Source organism: Euprymna scolopes, chromosome 3, assembly GCF_053919585.1.
Source record: "Euprymna scolopes isolate OS-2025 chromosome 3, ASM5391958v1, whole genome shotgun sequence".
Lineage (NCBI taxonomy): Eukaryota > Metazoa > Mollusca > Cephalopoda > Sepiida > Sepiolidae > Euprymna > Euprymna scolopes.
Window position 1 is genome coordinate 172,234,220 of NC_136484.1, and position 10,896 is coordinate 172,245,115.

General features: G+C 40.9%; 1 pseudogene; it reads right to left on the minus strand.

Annotated features, from left to right (window-relative positions):
• Nucleotides 1-10,489: 10,489 nt before the first annotated feature.
• Nucleotides 10,490-10,606, minus strand: LOC145263787 (5S ribosomal RNA; annotated as a pseudogene).
• Between the last annotated feature and the right edge of the window lie 290 nt (nt 10,607-10,896).

Sequence of the window (10,896 nt, forward strand, 5' to 3'; positions counted from 1 at the left end):
GAATTTATCATTATGTTTAATACCGGCTAACGCTGGGTAGATCTTATAATATATATATATATATATATATATATATATATATATATATATATATATATATATATATAAACACAAATAGTGCTTTGTACATAGAAGATAATTTGATTAACCTCTATTTGACAATGTATAAAACCAAATACAGCAAAAAAATATTTATTATATTGGCATAGTATTAACCTGTCCATTAAGCGATATTCTACTGCTGCGATAATATAATAATATCCTGTATATAATTCCCTCAAGTCCTACATATCTGCCGACACACTGGGGTTTAAAGTATATTTAAAGGTTTCAATATTTACGCTGTGCATCTTGCGAGCCATTTCTTTCCCGAACGCTATAGTTTTACAAACTCTGAACTAACCCGAAATAGTTGTGCGCTTTTCAACCTACTTTTATGAACTGAACTTCTAATGCGCTTTCAAGGATGACCTGAAGGTTTCATTGGTCCTTAATTCAATTGCTTCTTTCACCCCCCTTCTCTGCCCCTACCTCTTGCCTTCGGCCCATTGTTTCCCAAATTAACTCATTATTTACATAGCTGCAAAATATTTAATTTGCTCGGTTAAATTACCAGTCTGAGTTGAGTTTGTTTTCCAAAGGCAAGAATTTAATTTCATGAATGTTTCATAAGTTCTCCGCACAGTTTTTTTTTTCTATCTAATTAAATTCTTTTGAGAAGCTGCTACGGATCTCCGAGAGGGCTTTTCCTATCGGTTGATTGATCTGTTATACCATATCGGTGTAATACAGTATTTTTATCACTAAATGCACGATTGAATAAGTGAGTGCATCTTGTTTTAGATTTTTCAGCATCGTTATAAGAATCTCTACCTGTCGGCCGCTCTGTTACATCTAAATTTGAAATAGCATTATCGTTTGTCAGGATTAGATATTAAATAATATCTTTGTTGGTCTTCCATGCTTACATTTTTTTTACTAGGAAGTCACCTCTTACCAAGTCCCGAAAGTCACTCGAGGATAGAAGTTAATAAGTTTAAGGTGGTCACTGAAACAACAGCATAATGATCGTTAGGGGTGAAAATTGGGTAGAATTTTATTATTTAAGAGGACGGCTCAATAAGAACTTGTTTATATTTGATTTAAAGAGAACAACGTTGTAGTCAGCTAGAAAGCAGGCCAACGGAACAGAGTTTCACAGGTGGGCAGTTCTAGGAAAGAAACTGTGTTCATGGAATCTGTGTTTAGATTCAGGCACAGATAGCAGATAGCAAGTGGGGGAAATTGTTGATAGTGGTTGTAGATAGCCGAGTGCTTTTTGTGAAAGTTTGGCAGGTGGGGACCATAGACTGAAGCTCAGACGAGCGCTTGCCATGAAAATGCTGATAAAACAAAGGATAGGCTGGCCACGTTTTTTTTTTCTGTGGGAAAGAGGTTGCAAGAAAGAGAAAAGATTGTCTGCTACTAAGTTTTGAAACCAGTTTTGAACTCTGTCAAGGCGTATTTGGCTCTTGCACTTGTAGAGAATTACGTCGGGAGTGAGATATCTTCTGTGGCGGTAAAATTAAGCAACTATTTTTCCAGTGACCTAGTCAGAAGTGAAGGTCAAAGCTAAAAGCTTGTCAAAGCAGAGAGCTTCTTCAAAACTAGAGCCATTTATATCACTTAGGGCCAACTGGGATCAGAGCGTTGTTGGTGAAAAGACAAAAGCTTAGTTTTGGATTGGCTAAAATTTACCAGCCACCTTTTGCTTTATTGTACCATTTGCTCGAAAATGGAGGAGAGAGAGACTCTCCCCCCTACAATTTTTTACTTTTCGTCTTTTCTCAACTATTTCTGCAGAAGGAGCCAACGTCAAATCGAGGCTGTAAATCGGTTCTAAATATGTGGGATCGATTTACTAGAACGTTCTATGTAAAACTTAACCACCTTTCAAATCTTTAAATATTGATTTTTTTCATTTATTTATAATCTGGTAACCTTAGTGTCCAATAATATGCAGACATAGCTAAGCAAAGACGAAAAGGAAAACATTGTAAGGAAGTGCCGATTGTTCAGGTGCGTATATAGCTACGTATTTAAAAAAAAAACATAGTTTCTTTACCCAAGTTGTGCGTGAATAAAACTAGAACATGACTTAAACAACAACGATGTTTTTCATGTCCAAAATTATTTCCGATTATTTTATTTGTATATTTCATTGCAAGTTAGAATTGTTTTCAAATAAAAAAAAAAAGCAAATATTTTTTCTAATGAAAAAAAAAAAAACAAGAAAACTACTTGATCAATTTACATATTTTAAAAAATTATTTGGGGTTTTATGACTGAACCCAGCGTCCTAAAAAGAAATCAAAATCTATAATTTGGAGGGGGGCTTATAATTTAACATTTTAACGTGGAGGATCACTTTCCTATATAAATTTAACGTAAAATATGACCCCACTTCTTGGCGACGCACCGAGACATGTAATCGTTAGAATTTTTTTTCAAATTTGATAGCGGGGATGGGGTCATAAGTTTCAAACGTTTTAAAAATACGTAGAAACACTTCAAAACGAGTGTGCAGGGGTGAGGACTTTAAAAAAAAAATCAAAAGATTTGCTTTGAAAAGGTCTCACTGTTAAATATTACTTAATTAGTTAATTATAATTTCCTATTATTTTTAAGGCTGTTAAAACACACACACACAGAACAAAATAAAGTAGGATGAACCTATACAATGCACATTCCCTCTTTGTATTTTTTCTTTTCGTTGTTTTTTCTTCAATATTTTCAATGGATTACATTTCATTTAATCTAAGGGCGTTGATGTCAAAACCTTTATTATCCAATGCATTCCGTATTGTTTTCACTGGTTACCATGTTTGTTTTCGCGCGCGTGCATTCAATTTTTGCACGAAGCTATTATAGTATGCTGATGCGCAAACACTGTTACACAAGCTAGAAAAGTCCACAAATGACATTGGTCTCCACATAAATGCGGATAAGACAAAATTTATGATTTTCAATGTGGAAAGAGAAATCGGGGCTCTGGCTGGAACAACACTGAAACAAGTCGCTGAGTTAATGTATGTGAGCAGCAACATAGTTTTCACAGAGAGATATCGAAATTCACATCTCAAAAGCATAGTCCGCATTGGATGGGCTGCGTTCAGTATGGGCTTCAAGGCTAACTGACAAACTGAAAAAGCAGTTCTTCATAGCAGTGGTAGATTCTGTCCTTGTTTACGGTGCTACAGCCTGGACACTCACTAAAAGATTGGAAAGAAAACTAGACTGCACATACACCCGTATGCTACGAACAGTATTAAATATATCTCGGCAAAATAATCCGATGAAGCAGCAACTTTATGGCAGTCTACCTGCCATATTTTATACCATCGATGAGATACCTATGATTTGCCGATCACTCTTTGAGGAGCAAGGGTGAATTGGTGAGTGATGTATTGGTGAGTGATGCCAACTGTGAACTTGAAGATCTGAGGAAGCTGATGGAAGACAGGAAACTCTGGAGAGGAAGAGTTACATTGGTTCGGTCAAGGAGCCCGTCCTGATGATGATGAAGATGAAACACTGGTGAGTAGATTAAATATATAAATATAATTTTTTTTTTTAATCATAAATTCAATTCAATGCGGAGGTCTCCAGATAGACTTAACATCATGAGCCACAGTTTCCGAAGAAGTTAGAAGTCAGTTGCCTGACCTGAGTAACAGGAGATCCCGCCACAATATTATAAGAAGCTATTTTACTGCTAATTTCTATTAACTCTAATCAGACTTGTGAGGAATACGAGTTACACAATAAATATATATTTAAAGATTTATTAATTTCTTAAAGAAATTTAAATTAAAAAAAATTGTTAACTAAATATTGAATAAAAAATGGCCCACTGGTTTACTGTCGATAGGCTTATAATTCTCACTTCCCTTATTTTACTCTTTAGTCCCTATTTTCCATGAGCAATATTTCTGACAAAGAGGGAATAATTCTTGTCTTGGTAAAAATTTATCCCTATACCACTCATTTAGTAATTTTAGCTCCTTACATCAGGTAGCTTTATGCCTTGTCTGGAGCGATTTCCATTATAAAACAATATCCAATATAAAAGAAAAGGAAAGCAAAATCATCAGTTTTATTTAAATAATGATATTGACAATAAATGATAAAGAATAAGTCGTTTTTTATTCATAGTATTGACACTGGCTGATATTCATTATTTTGAAACAAATATTATTATCTATATATCTATAAAAGTGAGAATGTGTGTGAGAACACTTCTCAACTTATATACTCAACGAATTTTTAATGTACAGACTTAAGGGTTGGTATATATGGTATTCATACTTAAGAGTTTGGTACTTTTGGAGCACATCCTAAGAAAATAAATAATTTAACACAAGCCACCGAAATAACAAATATTTGGCCAGCTATGAATGCAGAGCATATGTAAGCGGACGGTGATTAGTGTAGATTACAAAATGACGGCCCTAAAGTGAATGTTGGAAGTGTTTTACTGCAAGGTACATTGCCAAGAGTTTACGGCCAAACGTGCTGTAATGCTGTTCTGCCGGTTTCAGATGTCTCGAAAAGTATGCGAGAGGTTGTAACTGGTGTTGGTGCTGCTGTTACAACGCTGCACCTACAGCTGTGCCTGATGCGCCAACGATCAATGAAAACTGGGCAACGGGTACGGGATGTGCAAGTAGAGATGTTGTCACTAGTTTTGTTTCCACTTTACTCAAAGCTTCAATCTGAACCTCACTAAGTGAGATTTGCTTATTTTTCTTCTTCCTTTTACGTAATAGGTCAGAGGGGGGGGGGCTAGAAGATCCGCACAGTGTGGGATAAAGCGCCTGTAATAATTTAGTAGGCCAAGGAAGTGCCTCAGCTGGGGAATTGAAGTCGGGTGTCAGTTATCAAATCCTTGACAACTGGAGTCAGCGAAGCGGGGAAAGCACTAAATAATATGTGCAGTTTTGTTTGCTCCAAGACGTTGTTTGCAGCAAAATATGATTCGAGTTGGGCAAACCAAACTCGAACATCATCGGCAAAGGCAGGCAATGACGCCATTTTTAAAGAAAATACACAAAAAATCGACTATCCGAAGTTTAAAAAAGACATTGTCAAGGAAACACAAGAGAAAATACGTAATTATAGCTAAAAAAAAATGTTACAATAAAATACATTTATAGCTCCGACAAATGATAAAGAATGGATGTATGCGCGTGTTTTTTTGTGTGTGCAACTAGAGCCTGAAGTTAAATGAATTTCTTTTGGGGTACTAAGGTTTTTTGGCCAAGAGACGAAGAGAAATATTACATATATATATATTACACACGTCTTGTTGTAGTACTTACCAACACAACAAACGCCCTCGTGTTTGTTCCTTGTATAGGCATGCGCGACAACAAAACTTGGGTTTTTATAAGCGGAAGTCTCGAGGTTGTCAGGAATCTACAGGCGCATGCGCGAGAGAAGGGATTGAGATAGTGGTATAAAAGGCAGGTCGAGTGAGAAGGTTGGCGTGGTTGTTGTCATTGGACGTTACAGTGACGCATGCGTTAGCAGGTGATTAAGAGGCGGTTTATTTTTGTGTGTCAAGTCGTGCATCTCGGTGAAGGTGAAGGTCATAAGCTATTTCGGCTATTTCATTTTGTCTCTTTTCCTGGACAACTATGGCTGGGGCAAAGTTTGATTTAAAACTGATACCCGAATTCGACGGATCCACTTCTGTTGTCGACTGGGTCGAAAGGGTTGAGCTGACCTGCAACCTCTGTGAAGTAAAGGGGGTGCATACCGTGATTCCCCTAAGATTGGCTGGAGGCGCCCTAAGTGTATATCAGCAACTGAGTGCTGTGGAGAAGGCTGATATTACCTGTATAAAAAATGCTTTATACAAGGCATTTGCCATGGATCCCTGTACGGCCTACGAAACATTTGCCACTAGGAAGCTCATGCCAGGAGAAACCGTGGACGTCTTCTTTGCGGAGCTGAAGAAACTTGCAGTTCTATTTGGCAATGGAGTGTCAGAGCAAACACTGGCGTATGCGTTTGTGGCCGCGCTTCCCACCCATGTTAAGCAACTGTTGAAGGCTTCCACCAGCATATCTGTAACGCCCATGGAACATTTGTTAGAACGCGCTCGAGCCATTATCAGAAATGAGGAGGACCTGAGGGAACCGGTTGTAATGATGGCGCAGGCAGCCAAGACTAATGCTGAAAAGAGTCCCAGTTTGAGACCCACGACCAATGGGAGATGTTTCTGCTGTGGCCAGCGAGGCCACATCGCAAGAAATTGTACTAACAAGGGGCGGGGGCGCCCGCGCTGTTTCCAATGTGGTAGCTATGGATATTTATCCCAAAATTGTGCGGGAAATGCATCAGAGGGCAGGACGTCAGCGCCGCCCTGTTCCCCGGACAAGATTTAATTGAGGCGCAACCGACAATAAATGTGTACGTGGACCAAGTGCTTTGTTCAGCTGTTCTCGACTCCGGGTGCTCACACACCATCATGAGTGCCAAGTTGTGTCGAAACTGGACAAAGCAGAACATCAAAGTAACCACAATAGGTGGCAATACGCAAGCTTGCTGTGGAACCGGAACTGTCAAAGTCCACACAGACTCTGGTGTGGCTGCAAACATTAATGTGCTGATGATGCGAGGGGATTTGCTGGGATTCGATGTACTATTGGGATATTATGCTATTAAGGCACTGGGGGGAGTGGTTATCGGAAGAGATGGGACTGTGCGATTTTTGGGAACCCCAGTTTGTGCTGCAGTTCACATTGATTGGCCTGATTTTAAGGTGGACTACGACCCTCACCAAAAAGCATGGACTGCATCGTGGAAGTGGACAGAAGGAAGGGCGCCAACCGAACTCAAGAATAGCATTGCAGAGTACTCGATACCCGACGAGGCCCGTAATGATTACGAGAAGGAACTTGAGGCATGGATCCAGGATGGATGGCTGATCCCCTACCCCAACAAGCTGGGACCACCCAAGGGTCTGATTCCCTTAATGGCTGTAGTCCAGCATAACAAATCAAAAGTTCGTCCGGTGCTGAACTATCGTGAACTCAATAGATACACTGAGACGTACACTGCCGATGCTGACGTGTGCGCCAGCAAGCTGAGAGAATGGTGCCAGAAGGGCTCCAATGTGTCTATAGTAGACTTACGGAAGGCTTATTTGCAGGTGCGAGTGGATGAGACATTGTGGCCGTTCCAGACAGTGTGGTTCTGGGGTCAGAGATACTGCCTTACTCGGCTTGACTTTGGGCTGAATGTGGCACCGCAAATCATGAAGACCATCGTAAATGCAGTGTTGTCCCAGGAAAAGACTACTGAGGACACAACATCGGCCTATATTGATGATGTGTATGTCAATGAAGATGTACAATCTGCGTCGCTCGTCAGAGAAAAGTTAGCTCAATTTGGGTTGGAGTGCAAGGATCCCGAACGTCTGAGGGATGGAGCACGGGTATTAGGATTTGACGTTTGCGGGAAAGACGGTACCTTACGATGGAGGCGTGGCAGTGAGATTCCAACCATCCCTGATGTTATTACGCGGCGGACTATTTTTTCTTTGTGTGGGAAACTTATTGGTCACTTACCAGCGTGTGGCTGGCTCCGAGCAGCTGTGGGCGTCATCAAACACAGGGCAAGTTTAGTAACTACAGGTTGGGATGATGTATCTGATGATGCTCTTCTAACTCTGATGACGACAGAAACCCTAGAGAGAGTTAACAAGGAGGATCCTGCCCGTGGAGAATGGTGTGTCGATGGGGACACTGTGAATGTGTGGGTTGACGCTAGTTCTTTGACATTGGGAGTGTTATTGGAGCAACGTGGAAATGTAATTGAAGACGCATGCTGGCTGCGACTCGTGAATGATGCTCAACACATCAACCTGGCGGAACTGGATGCTGTTGTGAAGGGTTTAAATCTGGCACTGCAATGGCAGTCGAAGAAGTTACACTTGTACACGGATTCTCTCTGCGTCTACCACTGGGTGTCCGACACTCTCGGGACGAACAAGAGTCCATACTAAGGCAGCCAGTGAGATGTTAATCTGGCGGAGGCTAAACACCCTGAAGAGTCTGGTATCAGAATATGACCTGTCGGTGAGTGTAACGCTCGTGGCATCACACTGTAATCGTGCAGACCAACTAACCCGTGTGTCTCACAAATGGTATGAAGCTGTGAAGACAGGTGTGGAGTTCACTGCTCGATCTTGCGCAGTTGGTGCGATTAGCTCATACCAAATACAAAGAATTCATGTGCAGAGTGGACATCCAGGTATCAAAAGAACTTTGTATTTTGCGAGGCGTGTAGACCCGGCAGTGACAAGGGCGGATGTCAGGCAGATCATCAGGCACTGTGAGGCATGCCAGTCTATCGATCCTGCACCTAGCAATGGCAGAAGAGGCAATTGGAAGTTGAGCATGTGTGGCAACAATTAGCGATGGATATTACCCATTACAGTGGTAAGCCCTTTCTAACCCTTATCGACTGTGGACCCACTCGTTTTGCGGTGTGGCGGCAAATGACCAGGCAGGACTTAGCGAATGTTGTCTGCCAACTGTCATCTATCTTTTCTGAGCGAGGTGCGCCGGAAGAGATATTGACAGACAACGATGCTGTTTTTTGTAGCCACCAAGTTCGGCAGTTGTTGAATGAGTGGGGTGTCCGACTACGACTGCGATGTGCCCATGTGCCATAAGGGAATGGCATTGCTGAGAGGAGCCATCACAGCATCAAGAGAATTGCTGCCAGAAAACAATGCACCATTACGGAGGCCACGTATTGGTATAACGTCACACCAAAGGATGGGAAGACACTAACAACAGCACCGGCCAATGCCATACACAAATACCGTGTTAGGATAAAGGGCATTGACACTGTCCAACCAATCGACGAGGAGAGTCATAACAAATACAAGGTAGGGGATCCAGTTTGGGTTAGACCCCCTGGAAACCGGTGCACCACCAAGTTCAAGCGAGGACGAATATCTGGAGTGGTCAGCCAGCAGTCGGTCCTTGTTGATGGAACCCCACGCCATGTGCGTGATCTTCGCCCGGCTAGTGAAGTACATCCCACAACTACAGAGAGCGACGAATCATCAGATGATGAGCTGCTGATGAGTGAGGTCACCGAGCAAGAGAGTGGTAGTTTTAGTTCGTCTGATCAGGCAGGATCAGAACCAGAACCAGAACCTCACACAGAACCAGAACCAGAACCTGAATCCAAGAGTGTAAATACCACCCTTTGCAGAAGCCAACGAACTAAGAAGCCACCCCCGGAGTGCACTCTATGTGATCATTAGATCAGGGGGGAGTGTAGTACTTACCAACACAACAAACGCCCTCGTGTTTGCGCGACAACAAAACTTGGGTTTTTATAAGCGGAAGTCTCGAGGTTGTCAGGAATCTACAGGCGCATGCGCAAGAGAAGGGATTGAGATAGTGGTATAAAGGCAGGTCGAGTGAGAAGGTTGGCGTGGTTGTTGTCATTGGACGTTACAGTGACGCATGCGTTAGCAGGTGATTAAGAGGCGGTTTATTTTTGTGTGTCAAGTCGCGCACCTCGGTGAAGGTCATATAAATCGTTCACCTCGGTGAAGGTGAAGGTCATACTTGTTACACAAGATATATATATTCGTGAAAGCAAGATGTTTTTGTTTTTTTTATATAGAAAATGCTTTTCAGGCCTGTTTTTTCATTGCGTGTTAAACGGACTACTATTTGTGTGCCAGCGTGCGTTTTCTTCCGAGAGAATACATAAATGATGTGAGCCAAAAGATGTTGTGTTGGCCCTAAAAAAAACGGAAAAAAGGCCAGGGCAGATTTTCAGTTTAAGCGAAATTCATCAGTATTCAGAGCCTTGATTTCCCGTTTAAAATAATATATATATATATATATATACATACACATACACATATATATACATATACATACATACATATATATATATATACACACACACACACACACACACACACACACACACACACATATATATATATGTAAGGGTGCCTGCACGTGAAATTCGTGTGGCAAGAGATGCGCAATCCTGAGTCAACATTGTTGCATACAAGTTGAGGTACAAGACGACTGGAAACAATGTCGAGATGAGTGGAGAGCACATACAGCGCCTAGAATTCCCAAATGGTCACCCATCTGGTATTAGCCAGGCTCAACGTTGCTTAACTACGGTGACTTAGCGAGAACCGGTGTGTCAACGTGATTATGCCATATATTAATACATAATAAACATTAAAAAAAAAAAAAAAAAACTTATACCGTTAATTGTTGTGTGGTGTGGCTTCATCCAGTCTTGGAAGACTATGGATACCCACTGTAAGGGTACCTGCGCGTGAAATTCGTACGTACATACATACATATATATATATATATATATACATACATACATACATATATATATATACACACATATATATATAAGGCTTCCTTCAGTCAGCGGAGAGCACATACAGCGCCTAGAATTCCCAAATGGTCACCCATCTGGTATTAGCCAGGCTCAACGTTGCTTAACTTCGGTGATTTGACGAGAACCGGTGTGTCAACGTGATTATGCCGTATAGTTGAAGTAGCACCAATATATGTATATGTTTTATTAATAGCTCGGTGTCGAGAATTAATATTAATTTGTTAATTTATACTGGGAAGAGAATTTAAATCTTGTTCATTTTGATATAACAGAGGGTAGGACAATGATTGACCCCGAGCTATTAATAAAACATATACATATATTGGTGCTACTTCAACTTTAATAAAGAAAAGAATTTCAAACCACACTTTTTCTTTCAATAACCAAAATTCAAATAATAACCAGGGAACTTCTCTAACTACACTGGTTAAAAAGCTTAATTCT